Raw genomic sequence first — 23,420 nt, 5'->3', positions numbered from 1 at the left:
TTGTAGCCGTCGTCGATAGGAACTCATTGCTGTACTCGAATTCAAATTCGGACGGACAGATCGAAATATAAAGGCGTAAGGATTTCTGAAAGATTTCTCGTTCCTTTCCTTGCTTTTCTGAGGAAATGAATTGCTTGTTTCTTCTATATATATATATATATATACATACATATACACGTTGCATGATGAAACCAAGTGTCGAGTTTTTGTTCCGCATGCCTCGCGCATATGCGCGAGACCTATTGTCTCGGCATGACAAAGTAATCCCTTCGCGCACATGCGCGTACTATCTCGGCGCATATGCGCCCAACGTTCTGTTTTTCACCTTGGCTACTGGACTGCTCGCGCATATGCGCGCACACAAGTCGCGCATATGCGCGAGCCCTTCTGGTCACGCACAAGTCCTTCCACACAACTCGCGCATATGCGCGCCCACTCTTCGCGCATATGCAGTGAGGTGCTCTGCCCATCTCGCGCATATGCGCGCATCAGTGCCGCGCATATGCGCGAGGTGTACTGTCCTCGCACATAATTCGTGTTTTCTTCCGTCTTTTCCGATCTAATCCTTTCCATCTATAATTACCTCAATTATCACCAAATCATTTCAGATTACGGTAATCAAATTCTCGGGCCTTACATTAAGCAATTTGAACTCCAATATTTTATATTCAAAAATAAATAAAAAATGCATATTATTGATTGAATGATGCGTCGAGGGAGTTTAGAAACGTTCCTTTGCGTTTTAGAATGCTAAAAAAAACTATCGTCGGCGTGTTGTGCGAGGAAGAACGAACAGGCGACAAAGACTCCTTGTTTTCTTCCTCCAATTTTCGAAAATAAGTGTGTGATGCGTGTGGTGCGTTTTCGGCTACTAAGAGTGCTATAATACCTATATTTTTATTTTTATAGATTTTAATTTGTATGATAATGGGCTAGGGTTTTGTGTTTTAAAGTTTAGGATAAATTGGGCCTACTCATCCTAGGTAAATTGAGCCCAATAACACCTATTTAATTAAAAAATAAAAGTTTAAAAAAAATTATTTTTCGAAAATAATGCATTTGATGTTTTAAAAGTTACTCGTTTGCCCAAAACCAACTTCCTGGATAAAATCGAGCTCGTTTCGTAAAATAATTTGAATTCTCTCATTTTTAGAAAAATTTAATCATTTTTAATCATATTAATAAGCCTTGAAAACAATTATTTAAAATATTTAGTTTGTCTTGGTCCTCCCCGGTCTCCTTTCCCTAGCTTATTATCGAATATTTGGATAAAATCTTCAATTCTCATGAAATCATGCCATTTAATCATGTAATCATACCTTATTTAGTCATGTAATATGTATTATGCAAGCATTTAAAATCAATTATGCTAAGCGAGTAAGCAATTTAAATCGTTTGCATGCGTGTGGACTGATTTTTCAGGCGTTACAATTCCTCCCCACTTAAATAGAATTTCGTCCTCGAAATTTGCCTAGTCTTGATTGTGGAAAAGTTTAGGCTCCCTTATTTACTTCATAGTTAATCTTTCCGACTTAAATTTCCAACCATAACGCGTTTCCGCTGCGTACTCTGATATGACATATTCCATTTGATATATCTATACAAAATTTCTTGATCCCAAGGAAAATCGAAGTTTTTACTATCTCGACATCTCTATCAATTATAAATCCTAAACGACCTTAAGTTATTTTTTCTTCCCAAAGGTTAATTAAACGATCGACCATACCCTAATTCGTCCTCATCGTATGTTTTAATTCCTCCAAATTATGTTCATATTGCCAAACCCAATTTCGACCCCTAGGTATAGTATTCATGATTATAGAACCCTTAATAATTGGTACTTAATAAAACCTCATTCCTGTATATGCCAAAAAATATTGTCCTTAACACCGTCATCAATATATATTCATCTTCTTAAATCCCAAGCATTTTGTACTTAAATAATTCAAGTCTTTCGAGTCACCTAATCGTATTATGATTTTGTTCTTCATCCCAGATTAAAATCAAACAAATAAAGGCAACCTCGGAACTCAAGATTATGTCAAATGACCTTATGCCCACAAAAATCTTAATTCCCTATGGAAGAGAACATTTATCCCCTTCTAATATAATTTACTCTTATTATCGTATAAAAAGAAACACTTATTGTGCTACTCTTCCCTTGATGCCCACCTATGTCATGCGAGTTATTTTATGTAAGATAGTTATCTATTGGTTAGCCCATAAGTTAGAGTAATGTCCTTATCTCGTAAATCTCATTCCTTTACTTAATGTAGTCCCTACATATCCCAATTTAAGTGTTTAAAATTCATAGAATCCAATCTTAATATTCACAAAGTACATCATTGACCCAGAACAATATTTCCTATATTGGAACTCGAAAATTGATACATGAGGCTTCCGTTCCATCGATCACATTAATCTCATAATCCATAGAACTTAGCATCCATAAAATCATTATTATTTACTTAATAAAACTTACTACTCAATCCCAATGCATATTTCCTATTGGTCCCAAAATAATTGTCTCTTAGAAACAACTATACTCTTGATCATCAATTAGAACTTAGATTCCCAATTTCATAATCTCGAATAAATTAAATATTTTATGACACTACAAGTTGTTTCTTAATAACTTTAAATATTTCCAAAAATGAATCCATCCTTTAAGGTTTAGTGAGAGTTCAAAAACAGAGGTTTATGGCCCTTAGAAATCATAGTCATCGCATTGTCAACGCAAAAATGAAATTATTTAATTTTAAATTACTTCCTCAAATTCCGCAATTATTTCGTATAGACCCCAAATAATTTTTTTCTCAAATCTTCTCAACCGAAGCTTACAAATAAAATTATACGAACTCCGATATTCTTAGTTTGTATTCCTCGACTCCTTCATAACATTACTGTGAGAACCGAAAATCTTGCAATAATGTAATTAAAATTTGGAAGGAAATTTTATTAGCATAAGATTCTTTTGTAATAACATAGCCATGTTGAAATCTTTATTGCCAAGCAAATTTCGAATTTTGGGGTAGGAAATATTACAAATTAGTATATCATACAAGATGCAAGGAAACAAGATAAAGAAAATCTCGGATATTCATATAAATCAAGGATAATCATCAGCAATGGCAAGGATATTTGGAGTCAATATTAGGAGATTTGACATGAATTTTTGGTATGATTTTAGTGCCAAATTTAGCTCCATCCTCCTCCCCTATAAATTGTGCATCAACCCCACTCATTCAACACACATAATTTCAAAATCCTAGGGCTGAAAAACTCGAAAATTCAGCAACTCTCCCTAGCCAAAATACTGCACAAAAATCGTCCCGAAAATCGTCAAAGAAATCGAGCCGGTGCGCTGCCCGGACGAGGAGCGCGATGTGATCCAAACCAAGCTGTTCACTCTACGTTTTTTTGAAGTACATCCAAACACTGTAAGTGGGCTGTTTTAAATTTTGTTTTATGCACATGAAAATTTCGGTTTTGTGGTTTAAAAATACGGTCGAGTACCGTCGTTTTGTCTATATGTTTTTACGAACTTTTGGTACGTTTATGTTTGACACTGTGAGAATTCCCTGAAAATGGGTGGAATTCCAACATATGGCCCTTAACAGTGGGATAGAACTGTTTTATGGCCTCGCCCCCTTAGAGGATCAAAACTTAGGGACTGACGTCAGTAAACCGTTGAAAGGTGAAAAATCGCAGTGTTATTATGTTATGAAATTTACGTTACCTTTATGAAAAGCATGATGTTCGTTTATGATATGTTTTGAAAATGTTATTAAATTGGTTATGTTGTGTTCAAAGTCCCCCATTTATTGAGTATTTACAAAATATTCACCTCCCTTACAACCCTTCCCAGATAAGTCCGAAGAACAGGTTGAGGAAGAGGAGTCCAAACAGTTCTGGGGATGGTGATTCACGAGACCAATAGTAGTTATGTTCGAATTTATGATTTAATAATTGTAAGACGCTTCCGCATTATTTACTATTTCGTTGGATTTCGTTATTGTAAAGACAAATGTTTATTTCGTGGAAATTATGATATATAAACTGGTTCGGTTTATACTGTGCTACGAAATGCTTGTTGTTTCGATTGTGTGATTGTTAAACAACGCCGGTGTCAATCCCGAGTTTCGGGGAGTGACATTTAAGTGGTATCAGAGCCGCCAGGTTCATAATCCGAGTGGGAAAAAAATCGATTTTCAAAAAAAAAAAAAAATTACGGAATTCCGGCCAAACAGGCCCTTAGCGCGATCCACCGCATTTTTCGCCGATTCCGGTCGCTTCCGGTAGTATTTCTTTGATCAGAGACCAGATCTAGGACCGCCTCGACGAGACGAAGAAAAGCCCTCAAAAAATTTCAGATTTCGTGCTCGGGTGCAACCGGAATTTCGGATCTACGTATTTGGCGTACGAACCCTAACGCCGAATCTTATTTCGTCCAATTACCCTATCAATCCTACTCCGATTTTCAATTCCTTTTACCCAAACATTATACTATCCATGGGTAACGTTTCTCAACAATCAATTTTGAGATCGGATCTACTAATCGAAAACGCCCAATTTCAAGTGAGTTAACCGAGTTCGAGCGAGTTCCGGCCAATTAGGTAGTTTTCCGACCGATTCTGGCCGTGCCACCACCGGTTCCGTGATGCTGACCTCTTCGCCGACGCACGCCTTTCCTCCGACCATACTCCGACGAGTCAACCCGGCGAGTCAACTCGGCCGAGTCAACGAGTCAACCCGCTAGCATGTGTCCTTCGATTTTTCGTAGGAAACTCCGAATTCGGTTCCGTCAACTGATCTGAAATCCTCTCGACATACTCTTCGAATCCATATGCCTATCTCAAAACTTTCCATTTTTTGAAATTTTCAAAAAAAATTTAATTTTCAGTATCTTACTCTATCCTGATATTTTATTCTGTCTTAGTGATTTTGTTCTAGGAGTTTTATTTTACCTTTCTTTTTCCGTTGTTGCTATTTTATTCAGTACGACTTTTATTTCCTTTAGATTGGTCATGTTCTTTCTTTTAGAAATCAATAAAAATTTGTTCTATTTGGTTCATTGATTTCAATTTATTTCGGCACAATCTATTATATGAACTTTACTCGTACAACAAATTCTTAGAACTTGCAATCTGTAGGAAATGGCCGGCAGACCCCCAAGATAGAACCGCAACCCGCGTTATGCTAATATCAACCGTGAAGGCGGACAGGAGAACGAGCAAGGAAATGGACCCCCGCCGGCAGTCAACTTAAGCCAAGCTGATCTTATGGCTATAGCCACTATTGTGGCGACAACACTGCAAGGGTTGGGAAACCCGAACGCCAATCAGCCACCACCACCTCCACCACCAAATGGAATCAAGTTCCACTATGAGTCACTTCGCAAGAATAGGTGTCCAACCTTCAGTGGAGCCGCTGACCCTGAAGTTAGCCAGAGTTGGCTGAAAGGTGTAGAGACTCAACATCGCCTATTAGAAGTTCCCGAGGCACTGAAAGTGGACGTGACTGTGCCGTTCCTGGAAGATAAAGTTTGAAAATGGTGGGAAGCAATCTCGCCAGCCATGGCAGCTGCAGGACCAATGACTTGGCAGCGATTTCGAGAAGCCTTTCTGAAACAGTATTATCCAGCCGAGGTCAGACTGCAGAAACTGAGTGAGTTTGAAAACTTCACTCAAACTATGGATATGCCAGTTGTAGAATACACCTCCCAGTTCAACGCCTTAGGATCTTATGCTCCGGCAATCATGGCGGACGAAGTTCTAAAATTACACCGCTTCAAAAAGGGTTTGAACAGCAGAATACAGTCGGCTTTGGCAGTCTACCAACCTGCGAACTTCTCGGACTTGATGGGCGCAGCCATCCGAGCTGAAACTGATATCCAGCGCAGAGAGAAGGAGATTAGGAACAAAAGGCCTATGAATGATCAGTCCTCTCATGGCAGTCAGTCGTTTAAGAAACCGAACAACTCCGGCGAACCACCTAAGGGGCCTTCACCCGCCACCAACTACCAAGCCATTAAGCCTTGCCCAAATTGCCACTTACGACACCTGGGAGAATGTCGTAGATCCAGCGGCGTCTGCTTTGGATGCGGAAAACCAGGACACCGTATGGCAGATTGTCCAGCCGCCAGCAACAAAACAACTGGACTAGGTAAAGGAGAAGGGTCAAGCTCAGGGGCGAATACCAATAAACCACGGGAGAACAAACCGAATGCCAGGGTGTTTGCCATGACGCAGGAGGAGGCAGATGATGCAAGCAATGTTGTGTCAGGTACCATATATTTCAGCAAGTGCCTGCTTATGTGTTATTTGATTGTGGCGCTACGCATTCTTGTATATCTAAGAGATTTGGTAAGAAGTTAGGACGTAAGCCCGATAAGTTAACCGAACCTTTCCAACTAGCCACGCCTACTAGTATAGCCATTGAAACTGACGAAATTTACAGAGATTGAAAAATCAGTATTGGTAATTAGATTTTTAGAGCCGACCTGATACAGTTGATCATGGTCGATTTCGATATCATCTTAGGAATGGATTGGTTAGCAAGAAACAATGCGGTAGTAGATTGTAAGGGAAAGGAATATCCCTACCTATTTGGAGATCAGGCCAACTCCAGTTTCGAGGACGAAACTTCTCATAAGGAGAGAGGGATGTGAGAACCGAAAATCTTGCAATAATGTAATTAAAATTTGGAAGGAAATTTTATTAGCATAAGATTCTTTTGTAATAAGATGGCCATGTTGAAATCTTTATTGCCAAGCAAATTTCGAATTTTGCGGTAGGAAATATTACAAAATAGTATATCATACAAGATGAAAGGAAATAAGATAAAGAAAATCTCGGATATTCATATAAATCAAGGATTTATATCTCACGAATTACGAAGAGAAATCATCAGCAATGGCAAGGATATTTGGAGTCAATATTAGGAGATTTGACATGAATTTTTGGTATGATTTTAGTGCCAAATTTAGCTCCACCCTCCTCACCTATAAATAGTGCATCAACCCCACTCATTCAACAAACATAATTTCGAAATCCTAGAGCTGAAAAACTCAAAAATTCAGCAACTCTCCCTAGCCAAAATACTGCACAAAAATTGTCCCGAAAATCGTCAAAGAAATCGAGCCGGAGCGCTACCCGGACGAAGAGCGCGAAGTGATCCAAACCAAGCCGTTTACTCCACGTTTTTTTAAGTACATCCAAATACTGTAAGTGGGCTGTTTTAAATTTTGTTTTATGCACATGAAAATTTCGGTTTTGTGGTTTAAAAATACGGTCGAGTACCGTCGTTTTGTCTATACATTTTTACGAACTTTTGGTACGTTTATGTTTGACACTGTGAGGATTCCCTGAAAATGGGTAGAATTCCAACATATGGCCCTTAACAGTGGGATATAACTATTTTATGGCCTCGCCCCCTTAGAAGATCAAAACTTAGGGACTGACGTCAGTAAACCGTTGAAAGGTGAAAAACCGCAGTGTTATTATGTTATGAAATTTACGTTACGTTTATGAAAAGCATGATGTACGTTTATGATATGTTTTGAAAATGTTATTAAATTGGTTATGTTGTGTTAAAAGTCATCTATTTACTGAGTATTCCCAAAATACTCACCCCCCTTACAACCCTTCCCAGATAAGTCCGAAGAACAGGTTGAGGAAGAGGAGTCCGAACAGTTCTGGGGATGGTGATTCACAAGACCAGTAGTAGTTATGTTCGAATTTATGATTTAATAATTGTAAGACGCTTCCGCATTATTTACTATTTAATTGGATTTCGTTATTGTAAAGACAAATGTTTATTTCGTGGAAATTATGATATATAAACTGGTTCGGTTTATACCATGCTACGAAAGGATTGTTGTTTCGATTATGTGATTGTTAAACAACGCCGATGTCAATCCCGAGTTTCGGGGCGTGACAATTACTTTAGTAGTTTTGCCTAATATCCTAACATACACGAATCCATTTACTGATTTTCTCCTCACAATTCTCGTACCTAAATTCTGAATCTACCGTACAAAACTCCCAAACTTCTTGATACAATAACACTCGTCAAACCCAAAGGTATTTGTATCTTACGATAAAGCCAAGATTAATAAAATTGTTGATTAAATCTTATTTCTAATATTTTTATTCTTTGTTCTTTACATCATAAACTTATAATACCTATAATACCATTGTAACTCCCTATAATACACTATGATACCCAAAAATTATTAATTCGACGAATCTTACTTTCTCATTGACATTGCTAATACCCCTATATCTCGTTCTTCCTATAACATCCTTATACTTACATATTTGTCTAATTTTCTCAATCGCAATTCTTTATGTAACCCTAAATTTGTAATTTACTTGCTGGCTACATTCAAATAGACCCTTGTATTTTTCAGTAAATTGCAACCTAAATCTCAAAGTTCCCGTATTATTTGATTAACCCTAGCTTATCGCATTCCTAGCCCCTCAAACTATCGAATTTAATGCAACATGGCTCCCATAGATTTTGGAAATTGCTAAAATGTACCAATATTTTCCTAAAATTTGCAATCAAGACCCAAAATTTCTCGAATTCTCCAATTTAGCCCAATAATTTTCGCATTTTAACCCTCCAATTTTTCAGATTCTTGCAAATAAGCCCCCTCTATTATCAAATTATAGCAAAATCACCCTCAATATTTCTGGGAACATGCAATTAAATCCCTCAAAGTATAAAAAGTCAATCCCGAAGTTTATGGTTCCTGAAAATTCAACCCATAACTATCAAGTTCGAAATTCTCTTCTGCACAAAGTAGAATTTGAAACAAGCCGTCCTAAATCACTAAGTTCAATTCGCCTAAGCTTAGTCTTAGGTAGTACAAAACTCGAGATATGCAAAACCAAATTCTCCTCACGTCTCCGGGGCATAACTATAAACACAGTCCAATCCACGTAACCAATATACATTTAATTTAGAAAAAATGCAACTTCTAATTTTCTATAAAAGCGTTAAAAAATTTTCCGCATATAAGTTTAAAGCAGTAAAAAATTATAGACTTGAGGCGTGACTTCTTGTAATTCTCATAGGTGCAGTAATACAATCCTTTGGGGATACTTAGCTCTGATACCAACTGAAACGTCCTTTACTTTTTAACGTTAAATTACTACTAATTTTTTTTCTTCTTTATAAATTTCGAAACCTTTAATTCAAAACAACACAACTTTTCAAAATTCCTAAATGCCTGAAAATTATATAAATCCTCATGAAGGATTGTGTGATGGTGCCTTTGAAGGCATTCAAACACAATACTCTTCAATGAGTTGCAATAGCTTCTGTTCTAAGAATGTTAACACCGATGAATTAAATCGAGTTTGGTTAAAAACCAAGCGGAAGAAACTCGAAGTAATCCTTCGTGAAGAATACTGTTAAATTAGAAAACATTTTAACTTACGTAAACTGAATAATTGAAAATCAGGGGATCAATTGTCGAATATAACAGTTCATTTATGGCAAAAACTGAACTGACGGATGCTCTAACTGATCAAGTCAGTTTGAAAACAGTTAAATACACAAGATATGTTAATGGATTTTCGGAGACTTCAACTGCTTCTACGTCACCCCTTTTACCACCTCGGGTAGGATCCACTAGAAGACTCTGATTTATACAACTACTTGTACAAATCCACCCAGCTTAGGACTTGCCCACTGCTTAACTGAATTCTTAGTCTAGACTGAAGGCAACACCTTCCAGCCAACAATTCTTTAATGTCTATGTAAAAGAAAGACTACATACACATGTTTTAACGTATTTGTGCAAGACTGTATTTGGGTTGTGGTGAGTGTGTTCATGTGTGAGAACTGAACAAGGATGCAGAGGGAAATAAGCTTCTAAGCTAAGCTGATATGACTGAGAATCGTTCCCTCTGGGCTGATTGCTTTTGAAAGCTAATATGCAATAAGTGTGCCCTTTCTTTTATCTTCACACTCTTGTATCTCTTTCTTGTTCTATATGTTTCGTCTTCACTGATCTCCTCTTATATAGGCGGGAAAGTGATCGTACAGTAATACTCAATTATTGTATCTGTTGCATCTTGAATTCGTTCTTTGGACTATGAGTCTCGACTTTTCGACTGCCCTTCTTAAACGTTTGTCTTTAATGCTCTGATGCAACATTCATTATTGTCCTTTCACTGGGCAATTGCTTTATACTTTTGTGTATAGCTGGAATCCACTGAATGAGTTTGTCTTCATCTACAGTGAAAGATTCTTAACTGACGCTCAAAACTAGTCAGTTGAACTGATCTTCAGTTGGGCTGGTGAAATTAGTTGACTCGTCAGTTGAACTGATTTCACTCTCGTTCTGTTTAACTGATCAATAGGGTTTCTTCATCAGTTGAACACTCCTTCTACTGGTCGGGCTTCTGAGGTTCTCCTGTTGAATCACCTATCAACTGGACCATCAGCTAAACTACTCATTTGACATGTCAGTTCTCTTGATTCAGTTTGTGCGATCAGTTGGGTCTTCATTTTGCAATGCAAACATCTCTTAATTGATCTTAGCTTCTGTACACTTAAGGTAAAACATTAGTAACACAAAATAACAAGTTTTGTTAACATCAAATGAAGATTGCGAACTTGAAAAGTTCCAACACGTCAACAACCAACATCATACGTCAACATTTAAAAAAAATCCAAAATTGAACTTCAACTTTTAACATAATCATTCTATTTCAAAACAAAGCATAAAATCTCCAATAAATCATTAACAAAAATCTTTTAAAATTTTAAATTATCAAGCTAATGCAAAATAATAAATGGCCCTCAGAAGTGTACTGTCGGATTTGATCGACTCAAGCGTCAGCGCCTCCTTCAATCACATAATCACCTACACCATTCAAACCTAGTGAGTCTAATGACTCAGCACGTTCTATATATGAGTAGCAAATAATACATATACAAGCACATGCGTTAAAATCAAACTTTTATTGAAAGGAATTTTTAAGCATAAATAAATCGTAAAATCATATATCTTTCAATCATTTATCATTTTGGGTGAAGTTTGATCTTTGAAAAGGATTAGCATTTTATCCTTTGGTCGACTGATCAATCTTAGCTCACCATTGCGCACGGAGACAACAACTAGACATCGACGTAAAATGGAAATACAATCGTTGGGCTCCCACTAGGCCTTGTCCCGTAAATGGGCCCCCTCTGTTGCCTTCTCCCTCACGATATTTCCAACAATCATATATCACATCCTTCAAAATATTTTTTTCCTTTTTAAATCATAAAATATCATGACATTCCAAAAATATCATTTTTAAAGTAGAAATTGCACAGCTTTTCAGAACATCATAAAATATTATATTTTCATCAAAATCATCATAATATATCATTTAACAAGCATTATGATCCTTCGGTGCGCTGCGAACCCTTTTCGTACTTTAAAGGTATAAACTGTCTGTTTTTCCCCTGGACGTAAAATTTCTCAATTTTGACTTTTTCTTACTTTCATTGACTCTAGACATTCCCAAATAGTTATTTAAGCTTAAATTAAATTTCTAATATTTTTTTTTAGCTTAAATTTGAGTCTTTTTATTTAAATTCCTATTTACTAATTCATGAAGTGTTTAATTCTCGAATAAATTCAAACTTTAATATTTTCTTCCCAAATGTTGTACATAGCTTTTTAATATCTAAACAACCCTTATGAACATTGAACTGACACCCCTTGGACTATGGTTCGAACCCTTGACCATTGACTCCACTGTTCGAACCTTTGCTTGTTCCTCTGGAGCCATCTCCCGTTTTATTCGAACAACATCCGAGCCACCTCGAGCCAACCCGTGAACAAACCACCTATGAACCCTACTGACCACCCTGGACTCGTCCTAAGCCACACAACTAGTCCCTTGATCGAGACATATAGCCGCGTGTTCATTCCTAGTCTTTGTAGGAGTCCTAGCATATATATATCCACACAGCCCCTAAAACCCAAGTGACCCTCGAGCCAGCATGGACCACACCATGCCTAAACCCTCCTGGACCATGCTCCAACCCTTGTTCGCCAGCCTCAGCCAGCGTCGAGCCCCTGCAGTCGCGCGAAGCCGCCTGCGCGTACCAAGGAAACGTACTTGCCCCCACGGGACTCTTTCTCTGTTGTTGTCCAAGGGTTCTAGCCATGCTAGGGCTCTTCTTAACACCTAACCAAATCCAGCCCAGCCCCTAGCCCATCCCTAACCGAGCCATGTACAGTGCCAAGCCCTTGGCCGAGCAATCTTCCCATTAGTTTTACTAGGAAACCCTAGGACTCTTATTCCTCGACCAAGCTCAATTTCTAGCCTTCGTTTCAACCTTTAACGACTCTTTTCTCGTCCCTAAAACACCTCCTATTGGCAGCGTACTCGTTGGAAATCATAACATATTCATATATACGTAAAAACTTTCAAAACTTTAAAAATAATCGTCAAAACGTTAAGCAATTTGAACTTCACTATTTTCATGCAAAAATAAACAAAACATGCATATTATGGATTGAATTATGCGTCGCGGGAGTTAGAAATGTTTATTAGCATTTTAGAATGCTCAAAAATACGATCGTCGGCGTGTGGTGTGAGGAAGAACGAACAGGAGACAAAGACTCCTTGTTTTCTTCCCCCAATTTTTGAAAATAAGTGTGTGACGCATGTGATGCGTTTTCGGCTACTAGGAGTGCTAGAATACCTATATTTTTATTTTTATAGATTTTAATTTGTATGATTATGGGCTAGGGTTTTGGGTTTTCAAGTTTAGGATAAATTGGGCCTACTCATCCTAAGTAAATTGGGCCCAATAACACCTATTTAATTAAAAAATAAAATTTTATAAAAATTAATTTTCAAAAATAATGCATTTGATGTTTTAAAAGTCTCTCGTTTGCCCAAAATCAGATCCCGGATAAAATCGAGCTCGTTTCGTAAAATAATTTGATTTCGCTCATTTTTAGAAAAATTTAATCATTTTTAATCATATTAAGAAGCCTTGAAAACAATTATTGAAAATATTTAGTTTCTCTTGATCGTCCCCGGTCTCCTTTCCCTAGCTTATTATCGAATATTTGGATAAAATCTTCAATTCTCATGAAATCATGTAATTTAATCATGCAATCATACCTTATTTAGTCATGTAATATGCATATGCAAGCATTTAAAATCAATTATGCAAAGCGAGTAAGCAATTTAAATCGGTTGCATGCGTGTGGAGTGATTTTCGGGCGTTACAAATCCTCCCCACTTAAATAGAATTCCGTCCTCAAAATTTGCCTGGTCTTGATTGTGGAAAAGTTTAGGCTCCCTTATTTACTTCATACTTAATCCTACCGACTTAAATTTCCAACCATATCATGCTTCCACTGCCTACTCTGATATGACATATTCCATTTGATATATCTATACCAAATGTCTTGATCCCAAAGAAAATCGAAGTTTTTACTATCTCTACATCCTTTATCAATTATAAATCCTAAACGACCTTAAGTTATTTTTTCTTCCCAAACACTAATTAAATGGTCGACCTTACCCTAATTCGTCCTCATCGTATGTTTTAATTCCTCCAAATTATGTTCATATTGCCAAACCCAATTTCGACCCCTAGGTATAGTATCCATGATTATAGAACCCTTAATAATTGGTACTTAATAAAACATCATTCCTGTATATGCCCAAAAATATTGTCCTTAACACCGTCATCCATATATTTTCGTCTTCTTAAATCCCAAGCATTTTGTACTTAAATAATTCAAGTCTATCGAGTCACCTATTCGTGTTATGATTTAGTTCTTCATCCCACAATAATATCAAACAAATAAAGGCAACCTCGGAACTCAGGATTATGTCAAATGACCTTATTCCCACAAAAATCTTAATTCCCTATGGAAGAAAAAATTTATCCCCTTCTAATATAATTTATGCTTTGTATCCTATAAAAGCAAAACTTTTTGTTCTACTTTTCCCTCGATGCCCACCTATGTCATGCAAGTTATTTTACGTAAGATAGTTATCTATTGGTTATCCCATAAGTAAGAGTAATGTCCTTATCTCGTAAATCTCATTCCTTAACTTATTGTAGTCAAGACAATTCAAGGTCCTACATATCCAAATTTAAGTGTTTAGCATTCATAAAATCCAATCTTAATATTCACAAGGTACATCATTGACCCAAAACAATATTTCCTATATTGTAACTCGAAAAATCATATATGAGGCTTCCGTTCCATCTATCACATAAATATCATAATTTATAGAACTTACCATCCATAAAATCATTATAATTTACTTAATAAAATTTACTACTCAATCCCAATGCATATTTCCTATTGGTCCCAAAATAATTCTCTTAGAAACAACTATACTCTTCATCATCAATTAGAAATTAGATTCCCAATTTCATAATCCCGAATAAATATTTTATGACACTATAAGTTATTTCTTAATAACTTTAAATATTTCCACAAATGAATCCATCCTTATAAGATTTAGTGACAAAGTTCAAAATGGACCTTAGAAATCATACCCATCGCCTTGTTAACCCAAAAATGTAATTATTTCTTTTTAACTTACTTCCTCAAATTCCGCAATTATCTCGTATAGTCCCCAAATAATTTTTTTCTCAAATCTTCTAAACCGAAGCTTACAAATAAAATTATACGAACTCCGATATTCTTAGTTTGTAATCCTCGACTCCTTCATAACATTACTTTAATAGTTTTTCCTAATATCCCAACATACACGAATCCATTTACTGATTTTCTCCTCTCAATTCTCTTACTTAAATTCTGAATCTACCGTACAAAACTCACAAACTTCTTGATACAATAACACTCGCCAAACCCAAAGGTATTTGTATCTTACGATAAAGCCAAGATTAATAAAATTGTTGATTAAATCTTATTTCTAATATTTATATCCTTTGTTCTTTACATCATAAAGTTATAATACCTATAAGACCATTGTAACTCCCTATAATGCACTATGATACCCAAAAATTATTAATTCGACGAATCCTACTTTCTCATTGACATTGGTAGTACCCCTATATCTCGTTCTTCCTATAACATCCTCATACTTACATATCTGTCTAATTTTCTCAATTGCAATTCTTTATGTAACCCTAAATTTGTAATTTACTTGCTTGCTACATTCAAATAGACCCTTGTATTTTTCAGTAAATTTCAACATAAATCCCAAAGTTCCTGTATTATTCGATTAACCCTAGCTTATCGCATTCCTAGCTCCTCAAACTATCGAATTTAATGCAACATGGCTCCCATAGATTTTGGAAATTGCTCAAATGTACCAATATTCTCCTAAAATTTGCAATCAAGACCCAAAATTTCTCGAATTCTCCAATTTAGCCCAATAATTTTCGCATTTTAACACTCCAAGTTTTCGGATTCTTGCAACTAAGCCACCTCTATTCTCAAATTATAGAAAAATCACCCTCAATATTTCAAGGAACTTGCAATTAAATCTGACAAAGTATTATAAGTCAGTCCCTAAGTTTATGATTCCTGGAAATTCAACCCACAACTATCAAGTTCGAAATTCTCTTCCGCACAAAGTAGAATTCAAAACAAGCCATCCTAAATCACTAAGTTCAATTCGCATAAGCTTAGTCTTATGTAATACAGAACTCGAGATATGCAAAACAAAATTCTCCTCACGTCTTAGGGTCATAAATATAAATATTGTCCAATCTACGTAACAAATATGTATTTAATTTAGAAAAAATGCAACTTCTAATTTTCTATAAAAGCGTTAAAAATATTTCAGCATATAAGATTAAAGCAGTAAAAACTCACAGACTTGAGGCGTGACTTCTTGTAATTCTCGTAGTGACAGTAACACAATACTTTGGGGATCCTTAGCTCTGATACCAACTGAAACATCATTTACTTTTTAACGTTATATTCCTACTATTTTTTTTCTTCTTTATAGAATTCGAAACCTTTAATTCAAAACAACACAACTTTTCAAAAATCCTAAATGCCTAAAAATTCTATAAATCGTCATGAAGGATCGTGTGCTGGTGCCTTTGAAGGCATTTCAAACACAAAATTCTTCAATGAGTTGCAATAGCTCGTGTTCTAAGAATATTAACACCGATGAATTAAATCGAGTTTGTTTAAAAACAAAGGGAAAGAAACTCAAAGTAATCATTTAATTTGTGAAGAATACTGTTAAATTAGAAAACATTTTAACTTATGTAAACTGAATAACTGAAAAGTATGGGATCAATTGTCGTATATATCAATTCAGTTATGTCAAGAACTGAACTGACGGATGCTCTAACTGATCAAGTCAGTTTGAAAAAAGTTAAAAATACAAGATACGTTTATGAATGTTCGGAGACTTCAACTGCTCCTACGTCACCCATTCTACCACCTCGGGTAGGATCTAATAAAAGACTTTGATTTATACAACTACTTGTATAAACCCAACCAGCTTAGAACTTACCCACTGCCTAACTGAACTCCTAGTCTAGACTGAAGGCAACACCTTCCAGCCAACACTTACTTAACGTCTATGTGAGAAAGACTACATACACAAGTTTAACGTCTTTGTGCAACACTGTATTTGGGTGGTGGTGAGTGTGTTCGTGTGTGAGAATTGAACAAGGATGCATAGGGAAATAAGCTTCTAAACTAAGCTGATATACTGAGAATCGTTCCCTCTGGGTTGACTGCTTCTGAAAGCTAATATGCAATAAGCGTGCCCTTTCTTTTTATCTTCACACTCTTGTATCTTTTTCTTGTTCTATATGTTTCGTTTTCTCTGATCTCCTCTTTATATAGGCGAGAAACTGATTGTACAGTGAAACTCAATTATTGTATCCGTTTCATCATAAATTCGTTCCTTGGACTCCGTGTTTCGACTTTTCGACTGTCCTTCTGAAACGTTTGTCTATAATGCTTTGATGCAACGTTCATTATTGTTCTTTGACTGGACAATTGCTTTGTCAACAACCAACATCATACGTCAACATTTAAAAAAAATCCAAAATTGAACTTCAACTTTTAACATAATCATTCTATTTCAAAACAAAGCATAAAATCTCCAATAAATCATTAACAAAAATCTTTTAAAATTTTAAATTATCAAGCTAATGCGAAATAATAAATGGCCCTCAGAATTGTACTGTAGGATTCGATCGACTCAAGCTTCAGCGCCTCCCTCAATAACACCATCACCTGCATCATTCAAACCTAGTGAGTCTAATGACTCAGCACGTTCTAAATATGAGTAGGAAATAATACGTATACAAGCACGTGCGTTAAAATCAAACTTTTATTCAAAATAATGTGTAAGCATAAATAAATCGTAAAATCATATATCTTTCAATCATTTATCATTTTGGGTGCAGTTTTATCCTTGAATGGGATTAGCATTTTATCATTTGGTGAACTGATCAGTCTTAGCTCACCATTGCACGTGGGAACGGTCACTAGAAACCGACGTAAAATGGAAATACGATCGTTGGGCTCCCTCTAAGGTCTTTTCCCGTAAACGGGCCCCCTCTGTTGCCTTCTCCCTCACGATATTTCCAACAATCATATATCATATCCTTGTTGTCACAATCAATTTACATCCTTCAAAATATATTTTTTCCTTTTTAAATCATAAAATATCATAACTTTCTAAAAATAGAATTTTTCAGTATAAATTGCACATCTTTTCCCTGCATCATAAAATATTATATTTTAATCAAAATCAACATAATATTTCATTGAAATGTGTTATGACCCTTCGGGACACTGTCAATCCTTTTCGTACTACCAAGGTGTAAAATGATTGTTTTGCCCTTGGAAGTAAAATTTCTCGATTTTGACTTTTTCTTACTTTCGTTGACTCTAGACTATCCTAAATAATTATTTAAGCTTAAATTAAATTTTTAATATTTTTATTTAGCTTAAATTCGAGTCTTTCGATTTAATTTCCTATTTACTCATTCGTGAAGCGTTTAATTTTCGAATTAATTCAAACTTTAGTATTTTCTTCCCAAATTTTAAACATAGCCTTTTTTATATATAAAAAACCATCGTGAACAATGAACCGACCCCACGTGGATTATGGTTTGAAACCTTGACCATTGACTCCACTATTCGAACCCTAGCTTGTTCCTCTCGAGCCATCTCCCATTTTATTCGAACCACACCCGAGCCACCTCGAGCCAACCCCTGACCAGACCACCTAGGGATCCTACTGACCACCTTGGACACACCCTAACCTACACACCTATCCCCTTGATTGAGACATAGTTGCAGGAGTTATTCCATACTCTTTGTAGGAGTCCTAGCATATATATATATATGTCCACGCATCCCATAAAACCCGAGTCACCCTCGTGCCAGCATGGAACACACCCTGCCTATACCCTCCTGGACCATGTTCCAACCCCTATTCCCAGTTCCAGCCAGCACCGAGCCGCTACAGTCACGCGAAGCCGCCTACGCGTACCAAGGACGAGTCCTAGCCCCACGTGACTCTTCTTCGGTTACTGTCCAAGGGTCGTAGCCATGCTAGGGTTCTTCCTAACACCTAACCACGTCCATCACAGCCCTAACTGAGTCATGCACGGTGCCAAGCCCTTGGCCGAGCCATCTTCCCATCGGTTTTACTAGGAAACCCTAGGACTCTCTTTCCTCGACCAAGCTCGATTTACAACCTTTGTTTCAACCTTTAACGAATCTGTTCCCATCCCTAAAGCACCTTCTATTGGCAGCGTATTCGTTGGAAATCATAACACGTTCATATATACGTAAAAACTTTCAAAACTTTAAAAATAATCATCAAAACGTTAAACAATTTGAACTCCAATATTTTTCATTCAAAAATAAACATGCATATTATGGATTGAATGATGAGTCGAGGGAGTATAGAAACGTGCCTTTTCATTTTAGAATGCTCTAAAATACGATCTTCGGCGTGGAGTGCGAGGAAGAACGAACGGGCCACGAAGATTCCTTGTTTTCTCCTCTCAAATTTTCAAAAATAAGTGTGTGATGTGTGTGAAGTGTTTTCGGCTGCTAGGGGTGCTAGAAGACCTAGATTTTTATTTTTTACAGATTTTAATTGGTATGATAATGGGCTTGGGTTTGATTTCTAGTTTAGGAGCAATTGAGCCTACTCATTCTAGGTAAATTGGGATCCAATAACACATATTTAATTGAAAAATAAAAGTTTATAACAATTAGCTTAAAAAATAATACATTTGATATTTTAAAAGTCCCTCGTTTTCCCAAAACTGTCTTTTCGGATAAAATCGAGCTCATTTCGTAAAATAATTGGAAATCTATCATTTTTAGAAAATTTTAATCATTTTTAATCATATTAATAAGCCTTGAAAACATTTATTGAAAAATATTTATTTTGTCTTGGTCGTCCTCGGTCTCTTTTTCCTAGCCTATCATCCAATATTTGGATAAAATCTACAATTCTCATGAAATCATGTCATTTAATCATGCAATCATATCTTTAATCATGTAATATGCATCATGCAAGCATTTAAAATCAATTATTCAAAGCGAGTAAGCAATTTAAATCGTTTGCATGCATGTGTTTATGTTGGACTGATTTTTCGGGCGTTACACACTTACTTCATTGACGAAGAAGAATTCTAAGTTTGTATGGAGTACTGACTGCCAGAATAGCTCTGACACTTTGAAACAAGCTCTTATAATAGCATCAGTTTTAGCCATGCCACCAGGGCAAGGGAACTTTGTGTTGTACACCTATGCTTCTAAACTTGGATTAGGAGTTGTACTGATGTAGCATGATCGAGTAATTGCATATGCCTCTAGACAGTTGAAGGTGCACGAAAAGAACTATCTGACTCACAATCTGGAGTTAGTTGCCGTGGTTTTTGCATTGAAAATATGGAGACACAACTCGTATAGTGAGAAATGTCGGATATTTACTGACCACAAGAGTCTCAAGTATTTCTTCACTCAAAATGAATTGAACATGCGACAGTGACGTTGGCTAGAGGTGGTGAAAGATTATGACTGTGACATCAGCTATCATCCGGGAAAAACCAATGTAGTCGTTGATGACTTGAATAGGAAAGCAAGATTTGTAGCACCACTGTTAGTACAGAGACCTCCACCACAAGAGATGCATAGATTCGATCTAGAGGTTTATTATAGGGACAGAGCTTCGAGATTATCTACCTTGACAACACAGTCCACTCTAATAGACCGTATTTGTAGTGGGTATTCATCTGATGAGCAATTGCAGAAATGGCGATTGAGAGATGAGTCTAAGGGACTTAAGCTTTATACAGTGAGCGATGAGATTGTAAGATATAGATGAAGGATTTGGGTACCTAGAGATTATTCCATTAGAGGAGACACATTGTCAAAAGTGCATTTAGCACCATATTCCATTCATCCAGGATGTACCAAGATGTATAAGGACTTGAAAATGCTATATTGGTGGCAAGGAATGAAACGAGACATTCGACGCTTTGTATCTGAATGTCTAACTTGCAAGCAGGTGAAACCAAAGCATCAGAGACCAGCCGGGATGCTCCAACCTCTTTCTATCCCCGATTGGAAATGGAAGAACATTACCATGGATTTCGTAGTTGGGTTGCTGAGGTCAGTCAGAGGATCTAATGCCATTTGGGTAATTTTTGATCATCTCACTAAGTCGGCTCACATTCTCAGACAGATAGTCAGTCCGAGGGGATGATTTAGATTTTAGAAGACCTACTGCTAGCATGTGTGTTCGATTTTCATGAGAGTTGGGAATCGAAGTTACCGCTAGTGGAGTTCACATATAACAACAAGTTTCAGTCATTTATAGGTATGGCTCCCTACGACGCATTATATGGAAAGAAGTGCAGATCGCCTATTAATTGGGATGAAGTTGAGGAGAGATCAGAGCTTAGCCCAAAGATATAGTAGTCAAGATCCGACATAGGATGAAGACTGCTCAGAGTCGTCAAAAGAGCTACGCTGACAAGAGAATTAGGGACCTAGAGTTTTCCATAGGAGATCACGTATTATTAAAAATAACACCTATGAAAGGTGTTATGATATTCGGGAAGAAAGGAAAATTAAGTCCGAGATTCATAGGACCATTCGAGGTTCTTGAGAAATTGGGAACACTAGCCTATCGAGTAGCACTACCGTCGAATCTGGCAGGTGTACACAATGTGTTCCACGTTTCAATGCTAAGGAAGTACATGGAAAATTCTTCACATGTACTAAACTTTGAACTGTTATAGCTACACCGAACCTGTCATAAGAAGAAAAGCCTATTAAGATTTTATACCTTTATGAGAGGAGACTACGGAACAAAGTTACCAAGTTGGTCAAGGTAAAGTGGATGAATCATTCCGACGAAGAAGCTACTTGGGAGACCAAAGCCGACATGACGAGTGGCTACCCGGAACTGTTTCGTAAGCCCTAATTTCGAGGACGAAATTTATTTAAAGGGGGAGGAACTATAGTGTCCAAAAACTAGTACACGTAAACCTCATGCGTAACTGTAAAATTTAATTTAATTAATTAATGATTTAAATTGTGCTTGAAACATGATTTAATTATTTTAAATGTTTATATACTCATGTTTATGCAATTTAAAATGTTTTATCGAGTTTCAGCCTTTCAGACGAATATTCAATGTCGGACCGAGAAAATGAGATCGGAGACGATTAAGGTGCAAAAATTGAATGTTTTATTTTAAGCCAAGAAAATTATTTATTTTAAATGATATATGAATTTTAGTATTTTAAAGTCCAATTTAATTTATTAGTCAATTTTTAAGATTTTAAGCGTTTAAAATGATAATTTTGAAAATTAAGGATTTAATCCTTTAATTTGTAGTAATATATTTTATAATGATTTTGATACCATAATTTATTAATTTAATTAGTATTTAAGTTGGATTAGGATTTTTATGTAGCTTATTTAACAATTTTCAAAAAAAAAAAAGAGATCTAATCTTGTTTAAAATTTGACACCTGATCTTTTTAAATTACAGGATGAGATTTTTTATTATCTAGTGCTTGTTTAAATTGTTGATTCGAGTTTTATGCTACCTAAACAATCTTCAAACTCACATAGTTATTTAAACCTATAGTAAACTCACACACGCATTACACAACTCACGCACACATAGTTTCACACACTAGAACACCTTAAAACACACACGCTTCAGCCGAGAGACTTCCTAGCAGTGGAAATTCTTTTTGTGCTTCTTTATTTTGATCAAACCATCACCGACCCTTCATCAAACGTAGCACGATAGACCCACGTCACTTTAACGCAAGAAAAACAACTGAAATGTCGCTCCAATCGCCCACCACTTCCCCGCAACGATATTCGAGGGTTAGAGCGTTTAAAAATGCAAATGCATGTTTTAATCCTTCCTTTGAGCATGATATAATGTATGCTGATACAAATTATTCATGAAAATTTATTTTTCATATGCAAACATGCGATTAAAACAATTGAAACCGTTTTATGAAAATTTTGTGGCATGTTTCATACATATTCTTGAGTTTCTTGATTGAAGCCTTCGGTTGGACACTCCCCTTGGTTGATGCTGTATGTGACTATGATTTGGGGTGTGTCTAGAAATGGTTAAGTGATCTGGTATGGGTTAGAATTCGCCTGGCACAATTAGAAGCCGTGGGGGTCACAGCTGCGTGCATGCGTGAGTTCTTGGCTTCAGGTGTCGGGTTTAGTGCATGGGTTGGCAAGGGACTCTTGCTATGGTCTATGAAGTCTCTAAGGGTCCTAGTATGATCCTAGTTAGGGTGGTTTAGGGTCTGTTTGTCTAGGGAAAACGATGGAATTAGAAACGTGAAAGCTGCACAGAAGTGGGCTCATTGAAGGGCTGTAGGTGTTTGGCCTTAGGGATTTAATCTGGGGCTCCCCGGGGCTCTTGGATTTAGTTTGGGACATGTACTAGGGTCCTAAGATGAGTCTTGTGATGGTGGTTCATGGGCTGGATTGTCAGATAGAGCGCTAGAACCAGAAACTCAAAAGCTGCATAGAATTGGCCCTCACATGAGGGTGTGTCACGGTTCTGATGTTTTAGTGCTTAGGCTGGTTCTGGGTTAAAAAGGGCTTAACAGTGGTCTTATGTTTTGTCTAAGGGTCGAGTCTAGGGGCTGGTTTGGGTTTGGTTCTAGTCAGTTTAATCGTGGAGTCGTTAGAAGAGCACATGGGTCGTAGCGCGTTTCCTTGGGACAATTTTGTTTTCTATGGATCGTAGGTTGTTTTAAGTTGGTTCGATTATGGTTCAGGGCTGGTTAAGGTCTTGGACAGTAGTTATGATTTCGTCTAAGTATGGTTTGAGTTCCGAGTCGTTCGGTAAGTCGTAGGCTATTTTAATTAATTCTGGAGTTGCATGTGTATGTTTGGGCTTTTTGTG

The sequence above is a fragment of the Primulina tabacum genome, chromosome 10 (assembly GCF_025594145.1).
Source record: "Primulina tabacum isolate GXHZ01 chromosome 10, ASM2559414v2, whole genome shotgun sequence".
Classification (NCBI taxonomy): Eukaryota; Viridiplantae; Streptophyta; class Magnoliopsida; order Lamiales; family Gesneriaceae; genus Primulina; species Primulina tabacum.
The sequence above is the reverse complement of the archived record's forward strand: the minus strand, read 5'-3'. Positions refer to the sequence as shown.